Source organism: Bufo gargarizans, chromosome 11 (genome assembly GCF_014858855.1).
Source record: "Bufo gargarizans isolate SCDJY-AF-19 chromosome 11, ASM1485885v1, whole genome shotgun sequence".
NCBI classification, from domain to species: Eukaryota; Metazoa; Chordata; class Amphibia; order Anura; family Bufonidae; genus Bufo; species Bufo gargarizans.
This window is the reverse complement of record NC_058090.1, coordinates 17,205,667-17,215,401: the sequence shown is the minus strand read 5'-3', so window position 1 is coordinate 17,215,401 and position 9,735 is coordinate 17,205,667.

Sequence of the window (9,735 nt, the reverse complement as noted above, 5' to 3'; positions counted from 1 at the left end):
CCTGTGCAGTTGGTAGAATGAGGTCCTTCTGGAGTCCGTAATATACCCTGTGCAGTTGGTAGAATGAGGTCCTCTTTCTGGAGTCCATAAAATACCCTGTGCAGTCGGTAGAATGAGGTCCTTCTGGAGTCTGTAATATACCCTGTGCAGTCGGTAGAATGAGGTCCTTCTGGAGTCTGTAATATACCCTGTGCAGTCGGTAGAATGAGGTCCTTCTGGAGTCCGTAATATACCCTGTGCAGTCGGTAGAATGAGGTCCTTCTGGAGTCCGTAATATACCCTGTGCAGTCGGTAGAATGAGGTCGTCTTTCTGGAGGCTTTAATATACCCTGTGCAGTTGGTAGAATGAGGTCCTTCTGGAGTCTGTAATATACCCTGTGCAGTTGGTAGAATGAGGTCCTCTTTCTGGAGTCCGTAATATACCCTGTGCAGTCGGTAGAATGAGGTCCTTCTGGAGTCTGTAATATACCCTGTGCAGTCGGTAGAATGAGGTCCTTCTGGAGTCCGTAATATACCCTGTGCAGTTGGTAGAATGAGGTCCTCTTTCTGGAGTACATAAAATACCCTGTGCAGTCGGTAGAATGAGGTCCTTCTGGAGTCTGTAATATACCCTGTGCAGTCGGTAGAATGAGGTCCTTCTGGAGTCCGTAATATACCCTGTGCAGTCGGTAGAATGAGGTCCTCTTTCTGGAGGCTTTAATATACCCTGTGCAGTTGGTAGAATGAGGTCCTCTTTCTGGAGTCCGTAATATACCCTGTGCAGTCGGTAGAATGAGGTCCTTCTGGAGTCCGTAATATACCCTGTGCAGTTGGTAGAATGAGGTCCTCTTTCTGGAGTACATAAAATACCCTGTGCCGTCGGTAGAATGAGGTCCTTCTGGAGTCTGTAATATACCCTGTGCAGTCGGTAGAATGAGGTCCTTCTGGAGTCCGTAATATACCCTGTGCAGTCGGTAGAATGAGGTCCTCTTTCTGGAGGCTTTAATATACCCTGTGCAGTCAGTAGAATGAGGTCCTCCTTCTGGAGTCTGTAATATAGCCTGTGCAGTTGGTAGAACGAGGTCCTCCTTCTGGAGGCCATAATATACCCTGTGCAGTTGGTAGAATGAGGTCCTTCTGGAGTCCGTAATATACCCTGTGCAGTTGGTAGAATGAGGTCCTCTTTCTGGAGTCCATAAAATACCCTGTGCAGTCGGTAGAATGAGGTCCTTCTGGAGTCTGTAATATACCCTGTGCAGTCGGTAGAATGAGGTCCTTCTGGAGTCTGTAATATACCCTGTGCAGTCGGTAGAATGAGGTCCTTCTGGAGTCCGTAATATACCCTGTGCAGTCGGTAGAATGAGGTCCTTCTGGAGTCCGTAATATACCCTGTGCAGTCGGTAGAATGAGGTCGTCTTTCTGGAGGCTTTAATATACCCTGTGCAGTTGGTAGAATGAGGTCCTTCTGGAGTCTGTAATATACCCTGTGCAGTTGGTAGAATGAGGTCCTCTTTCTGGAGTCCGTAATATACCCTGTGCAGTCGGTAGAATGAGGTCCTTCTGGAGTCTGTAATATACCCTGTGCAGTCGGTAGAATGAGGTCCTTCTGGAGTCCGTAATATACCCTGTGCAGTTGGTAGAATGAGGTCCTCTTTCTGGAGTACATAAAATACCCTGTGCAGTCGGTAGAATGAGGTCCTTCTGGAGTCTGTAATATACCCTGTGCAGTCGGTAGAATGAGGTCCTTCTGGAGTCCGTAATATACCCTGTGCAGTCGGTAGAATGAGGTCCTCTTTCTGGAGGCTTTAATATACCCTGTGCAGTTGGTAGAATGAGGTCCTCTTTCTGGAGTCCGTAATATACCCTGTGCAGTCGGTAGAATGAGGTCCTTCTGGAGTCCGTAATATACCCTGTGCAGTCGGTAGAATGAGGTCCTCTTTCTGGAGGCTTTAATATACCCTGTGCAGTCAGTAGAATGAGGTCCTCCTTCTGGAGTCTGTAATATAGCCTGTGCAGTTGGTAGAACGAGGTCCTCCTTCTGGAGGCCATAATATACCCTGTGCAGTTGGTAGAATGAGGTCCTTCTGGAGTCCGTAATATACCCTGTGCAGTTGGTAGAATGAGGTCCTCTTTCTGGAGTCCATAAAATACCCTGTGCAGTCGGTAGAATGAGGTCCTTCTGGAGTCTGTAATATACCCTGTGCAGTCGGTAGAATGAGGTCCTTCTGGAGTCTGTAATATACCCTGTGCAGTCGGTAGAATGAGGTCCTTCTGGAGTCCGTAATATACCCTGTGCAGTCGGTAGAATGAGGTCCTTCTGGAGTCCGTAATATACCCTGTGCAGTCGGTAGAATGAGGTCGTCTTTCTGGAGGCTTTAATATACCCTGTGCAGTTGGTAGAATGAGGTCCTTCTGGAGTCTGTAATATACCCTGTGCAGTTGGTAGAATGAGGTCCTCTTTCTGGAGTCCGTAATATACCCTGTGCAGTCGGTAGAATGAGGTCCTTCTGGAGTCTGTAATATACCCTGTGCAGTCGGTAGAATGAGGTCCTTCTGGAGTCCGTAATATACCCTGTGCAGTTGGTAGAATGAGGTCCTCTTTCTGGAGTACATAAAATACCCTGTGCAGTCGGTAGAATGAGGTCCTTCTGGAGTCTGTAATATACCCTGTGCAGTCGGTAGAATGAGGTCCTTCTGGAGTCCGTAATATACCCTGTGCAGTCGGTAGAATGAGGTCCTCTTTCTGGAGGCTTTAATATACCCTGTGCAGTTGGTAGAATGAGGTCCTCTTTCTGGAGTCCGTAATATACCCTGTGCAGTCGGTAGAATGAGGTCCTTCTGGAGTCCGTAATATACCCTGTGCAGTTGGTAGAATGAGGTCCTCTTTCTGGAGTACATAAAATACCCTGTGCCGTCGGTAGAATGAGGTCCTTCTGGAGTCTGTAATATACCCTGTGCAGTCGGTAGAATGAGGTCCTTCTGGAGTCCGTAATATACCCTGTGCAGTCGGTAGAATGAGGTCCTCTTTCTGGAGGCTTTAATATACCCTGTGCAGTCAGTAGAATGAGGTCCTCCTTCTGGAGTCTGTAATATAGCCTGTGCAGTTGGTAGAACGAGGTCCTCCTTCTGGAGGCCATAATATACCCTGTGCAGTTGGTAGAATGAGGTCCTTCTGGAGTCCGTAATATACCCTGTGCAGTTGGTAGAATGAGGTCCTCTTTCTGGAGTCCATAAAATACCCTGTGCAGTCGGTAGAATGAGGTCCTTCTGGAGTCTGTAATATACCCTGTGCAGTCGGTAGAATGAGGTCCTTCTGGAGTCTGTAATATACCCTGTGCAGTCGGTAGAATGAGGTCCTTCTGGAGTCCGTAATATACCCTGTGCAGTCGGTAGAATGAGGTCGTCTTTCTGGAGGCTTTAATATACCCTGTGCAGTTGGTAGAATGAGGTCCTTCTGGAGTCTGTAATATACCCTGTGCAGTTGGTAGAATGAGGTCCTCTTTCTGGAGTCCGTAATATACCCTGTGCAGTCGGTAGAATGAGGTCCTTCTGGAGTCCGTAATATACCCTGTGCAGTTGGTAGAATGAGGTCCTCTTTCTGGAGTACATAAAATACCCTGTGCAGTCGGTAGAATGAGGTCCTTCTGGAGTCTGTAATATACCCTGTGCAGTCGGTAGAATGAGGTCCTTCTGGAGTCTGTAATATACCCTGTGCAGTCGGTAGAATGAGGTCCTTCTGGAGTCCGTAATATACCCTGTGCAGTCGGTAGAATGAGGTCGTCTTTCTGGAGGCTTTAATATACCCTGTGCAGTTGGTAGAATGAGGTCCTTCTGGAGTCTGTAATATACCCTGTGCAGTTGGTAGAATGAGGTCCTCTTTCTGGAGTCCGTAATATACCCTGTGCAGTCGGTAGAATGAGGTCCTTCTGGAGTCTGTAATATACCCTGTGCAGTCGGTAGAATGAGGTCCTTCTGGAGTCCGTAATATACCCTGTGCAGTTGGTAGAATGAGGTCCTCTTTCTGGAGTACATAAAATACCCTGTGCAGTCGGTAGAATGAGGTCCTTCTGGAGTCTGTAATATACCCTGTGCAGTCGGTAGAATGAGGTCCTTCTGGAGTCCGTAATATACCCTGTGCAGTCGGTAGAATGAGGTCCTCTTTCTGGAGGCTTTAATATACCCTGTGCAGTTGGTAGAATGAGGTCCTCTTTCTGGAGTCCGTAATATACCCTGTGCAGTCGGTAGAATGAGGTCCTTCTGGAGTCCGTAATATACCCTGTGCAGTCGGTAGAATGAGGTCCTCTTTCTGGAGGCTTTAATATACCCTGTGCAGTCAGTAGAATGAGGTCCTCCTTCTGGAGTCTGTAATATAGCCTGTGCAGTTGGTAGAACGAGGTCCTCCTTCTGGAGGCCATAATATACCCTGTGCAGTTGGTAGAATGAGGTCCTTCTGGAGTCCGTAATATACCCTGTGCAGTTGGTAGAATGAGGTCCTTCTGGAGGCCATAATATACCCTGTGCAGTCGGTAGAATGAGGTCCTTCTGGAGTCCGTAATATACCCTGTGCAGTTGGTAGAATGAGGTCCTTCTGGAGTCCGTAATATACCCTGTGCAGTTGGTAGAACGAGGTCCTTCTGGAGGCCATAATATACCCTGTGCAGTCGGTAGAATGAGGTCCTTCTGGAGGCCATAATATACCCTGTGCAGTCGGTAGAATGAGGTCCTTCTGGAGTCTGTAATATACCCTGTGCAGTTGGTAGAACGAGGTCCTTCTGGAGTCTGTAATATACCCTGTGCAGTTGGTAGAACGAGGTCCTTCTGGAGGCCATAATATACCCTGTGCAGTTGGTAGAATGAGGTCCTTCTGGAGTCTGTAATATACCCTGTGCAGTCGGTAGAATGAGGTCCTTCTGGAGTCCGTAATATACCCTGTGCAGTTGGTAGAATGAGGTCCTCCTTCTGGAGTCCATAATATACAGTCATGTGAAAAAATTAGGACACCCTTTGAAAGCATGTGGTTTTTTGTAACATTTTTAATAAAAGGTTATTTCATCTCCGTTTCAACAATACAGAGAGATTAAAGTAATCCGACTAAACAAAGAAAACTGAAGAAAAGTCTTTTCAAGATCTTCTGTAAATGCCTATTCTAACTGAGGAAAAAGATAGGACACCCTTGCCCCTAATAGCGAGTGTTACCTCCTTTGGCTGAAATAACTGCAGTGAGACGGTTCTTGTAGCCATCTACCAGTCTTCGACATCGGTCTGAGGAAATTTTACCCCACTCCTCAATGCAGAACTTTTTCAGCTGTGAGATGTTTGAGGGGTTTCTTGCACGTACAGCCCTTTTCAAGTCACCCCACAGCATCTCAATGGGATTCAAATCTGGACTTTGACTTGGCCATTCCAGGACTCTCCATTTCTTCTTTTTCAGCCAATCTTTGGTTGATTTACTAGTATGTTTTGGGTCATTGTCATGTTGCATGGTCCAGTTCCGCTTCAGCTTTAATTTTCTAACTGATGGTCTCACATGTTCTTCAAGCACCTTCTGATACACAGTAGAATTCATCGTGGATTCTATGATGGTGAGCTGACCAGGTCCTGCTGCAGCAAAGCAGCCCCAAACCATGACACTTCCACCTCCATGCTTCACAGTTGGTATGAGGTTCTTTTCTTGGAATGCTGTGTTTGGTTTACGCCAAACATGTCCTCTGCTGTTGTGTCCAAATAATTCAATTTTGGACTCATCTGTCCAAAGAACATTATTCCAGAAGTCCTGGTCTTTGTCAACTTTATCTTTGGCAAATGTCAGTCTGGCCTCGATGTTTCTCTTGGAAAGCAAAGGTTTCCTCCTTGCACACCTCCCATGCAAGTTAAACTTGTACAGTCTCTTTCTGATTGTAGAGGCATGTACTTCTACATCAACAGTAGCCAGAGCCTGCTGTAGTTCTCGAGATGACACTTTAGGGTTTTTGGAGACCTCTTTTAGCATCTTGCGGTCTGCTCTTGGGGTGAACTTGCTGGGGCGACCAGTCCTGGGCATGTTGGCAGTTGTTTTGAAAGCCCTCCACTTGTAGACTATCTTCCGGACAGTGGAATGGCTGATTTCAAAATCTTTTGAGATCTTTTTAAATCCCTTCCCAGACTCATAGGCTGCTACAATCTTTTTTCTGAAGTCCTCTGACAGCTCTTTTGCTCTCACCATGGTGCTCACTCTCACTTCAACAGTCAGGAGCACACCAAACTAAATGTCTGAGGTTTAAATAGGGCAAGCCTCATTCAACATGCAGAGTAACGATCTACTAATTATGTGCACCTGGTGTGATATACCTGTGTGAGATCTGAGCCAATTTAAGAGGGAATACATGTGAGGGTGTCCTATCTTTTTCCTCAGTTAGAATAGGCATTTTTGTAGAATGACATTTACAGAAGATCTGGAAAAGACTTTTCTTCAGTTTTCTTTGTTTAGTTGGATTACTTTAATCTCTCTGTATTGTTGAAACGGAGATGAAATAACCTTTTATTAAAAATTTTACAAAAAACCACATGCAAGGGTGTCCTAATTTTTTCACATGACTGTACCCTGAGCTGGCTAGAATAGAATGTGACCTATTTTTGAGGTGAAATCTTACACTCATGATATTCTTAGGTAAACTATTAGGCCTCATGCACGCGGCAGTTGTTTTGGCGGCTCGGATGCGGACTCATTCACTTCAATGGGGCCGCAAAAGATGCGGACAGCACTCCGTGTGCTGTCCGCATCCGTTGCGTGGCCCCACTAAAAAAATATAACATGTCCTATTCTTGTCCGCGCTTTGCAGACAAGAATAGACATTTATATTGAAGGCTGTCTGTGCCGTTCCGCAAATCGCAGACCGCAAAACACACCACGGTCGTGTGCATGGGGCCTTACATGTATTTTTAATTAAAATTAAAATTGAATGGCAGTATTGAAGGCTTAAACCTGGTACATGGCAGAGGGACAGGTACACAATGACCTGACCCTTCCAGCATTTAAGGGGTTGACTCATCATAGACAATGGGGGCATATCGCTAGGATATGCCCCCATTGTCTTATAGGTGCGGGTGTGACCCGACGTCACACAGCGTGCAATGGCGTTCTCGCACTGTGCGCCGGTCAGGGAGTGGTGAGTAGAGAGCTCACCTAGGGAGCGCTGTATTCACCGCTCTCCGGTCCTCCTGTACTAATGAGCGCTTCATTAGTATTCGCCCCACAAGACACACTGACAGTCCAGGGCCAGTAACATCCTAGTCCACCCCTGTATAGACTGTATATACCTAGATTTTATTACATGGCAGCCTTACGGTGACAAATGCCCAGATTTCCCAAAATGCAATCTGTTACAGTCCTTATACTTACAAATCTCCCCCCTCTGTACAATCTTTTCTGCGTGGAGTTATCCAAACTGGTGTAAAGTAGAACTGGCTTAGTCGCCCATAGCAACCAGATTCCACCTTTCATTTTTCACAGCTCCTTTGGAAAATAAAGGTGGAATCTGATTGGCTGCTATGGGCAACTAAGCCAGTTCTACTTTACACCAGTTTGATAAATCTCTCCTACTATTGCTATAGTGTATTGTGTTTTAATGTCAGTGCTATACAGAGAGGCACAGCCTTCTATGGAACACTCAAGATTGGCTTGGGGGCTATACTAGGTCCTGGCCTGCATATACCGTACACACATCAGCACTCATTTGCAGGGTCCAATGGGGAAACAGAGGGAGTCCACTCCCCCTGTAACCGCTGACATGTGGAAAGCACTATTGCTTGTGGCATGTAAGAGGTTAAACAGCCTGGATTGGCGCTCCTGCTGGTCCAGGCTGTTAGTGCAGGAACACAGCTCGCAAGTGCGTGCAGCGCTTAGACTGGGCCACTGTGAAAAGGCTATGGCCCCTTATTGACCACCAGAGAAATGTGTATTGGTGGTCACTAAGGGGTTCAAGTCAAATAAAAATATGCAAAAGAAAGGCATGTCGCCCCCCACTCTCCACCTTCCATACAAATGAAAACAATACACCAATGTTTTGGGCTCAGTGGGATTGGCCGCAGCTTTATTAAATTTAACCGTCCTTAAGTCCAGGCCCTTTAATCTAAACACCGAATACCAACAACGTTCTCCGTCCCATTCAGCAAGCAGGAGGACCTCCCTTCCTTCCTTCAGGCCCAGACCACCACCAGCTGGGACCATGACCTATAGAAAAGGGAGACTCCATCCACCAGGCGACAATAGAAAGAAATCAATAGACTTAAAAATATATTAAATATTACTTAAATGCCGCTTTCAGCGACGCGATGTGATGCAGGCCTGTGTCTCGCTCTGTACGGCTCAGGCGGCGCGATGACATCATTGCACCGCCTGCGCAGGACTCTATCAGAGGAACGGGGAAGGGAGACACCTCTCCCCTGCCCCGCAGCACAGCCATCCATACAGATGAGTAGCGAGATGAACGCTTCCACAATGGGAGCGCTCATCTCTCTGTGCCCTGCCGCCCCCCACTTGTCACCAGGGCCGCGCCACCTGACAACAGACCAACCTATAACACATCCTAGCACCTTCCCCACCCCATGGTGACTGCCCCCTCGGACTACACCCCTTAAGCACCCACTACATGACGCAGCCTGACAACTGCTCTGGGTGCCCACACCCTTCACAAACTGCACCCCATAGCCACTCAAAGACTGCTCCCTAAATCCCATTTTCTCACAAAGGGTCCCATTACACCTGGAGATTCTGCAGGCGATTATCAGGAGGGAAGCGTTCCTTCTAGGCAATTGCCTGCTGGTTAATGGAGGAGACACATTTACATGCAGTGATCTCCTCCACTGTGTGGGGAGCAGTGATCGCTAATGGCATCGCTTGTCCTCATACAGAAGCTTTCTGTCCCAGCAATTACCTGGAGACTGCTGCCATTACATGCAGCGATGGGAGTAGGTGTGATCGCTAATGCCATCGCCAGTCCCCATACTTACCCTAAGTTCACACTTGCGCATTTTACAGCGCGTTCGAACTCGCTGTAAAACGCATAACCGATGCAAACCAATGCTTTCCTATGGGACTGGTTCACATTTTCACGTTTTACAGCGCGTTCGAACGCGCTGAAAAACGCCCGACGCATAAACAAGTTCTTGAGCTTCTTTGGGGCGTTTTGTCGCGTGTTCCCGTACATAGACTTTCGGGAACGCGCGACAATGGGTGTTCGCTTGTCTCTGTATGCGCGATTGCAAACGCCCGTACAATCACGCATACAGAGCGCTCCTTTCAGAACGCTCAGGTGTGAACCCAGGGTTAGACCCACTTTCTCATCCTGAAACCCCAGTCCCAGAAAGTGATGCTGAACAGCTCTCTATAGAGTGTCCTTGCCTCCCACAGAATACACCTCCATGACCACGCACACACCGCCTCCCTACTGCTCTCCATTCCGCTCACCCCTCACAAACTGCCCCCTCCACCGATGTTTGCACTCAAACAATCATCCAAAGGCACTGGAATGACCTATCCGGCTCAGAGACTCAACACACAGCCCTATACATCCGGTTATCACACACTGTACAGGATCAGGCCCTGGAGCTCTCCTCCACCCTGGAATACACCACATGCCCCCCCCCCCCCCCTCACAGAACACACCACATGCCCCCCCCCCCCCCTCACAGAACACACCACATGCCCCCCCCCACAGAACTGCCCCCCATGTCTCCAGAATACACCACATGCCCCCCCTCACAGAATACACCACATGC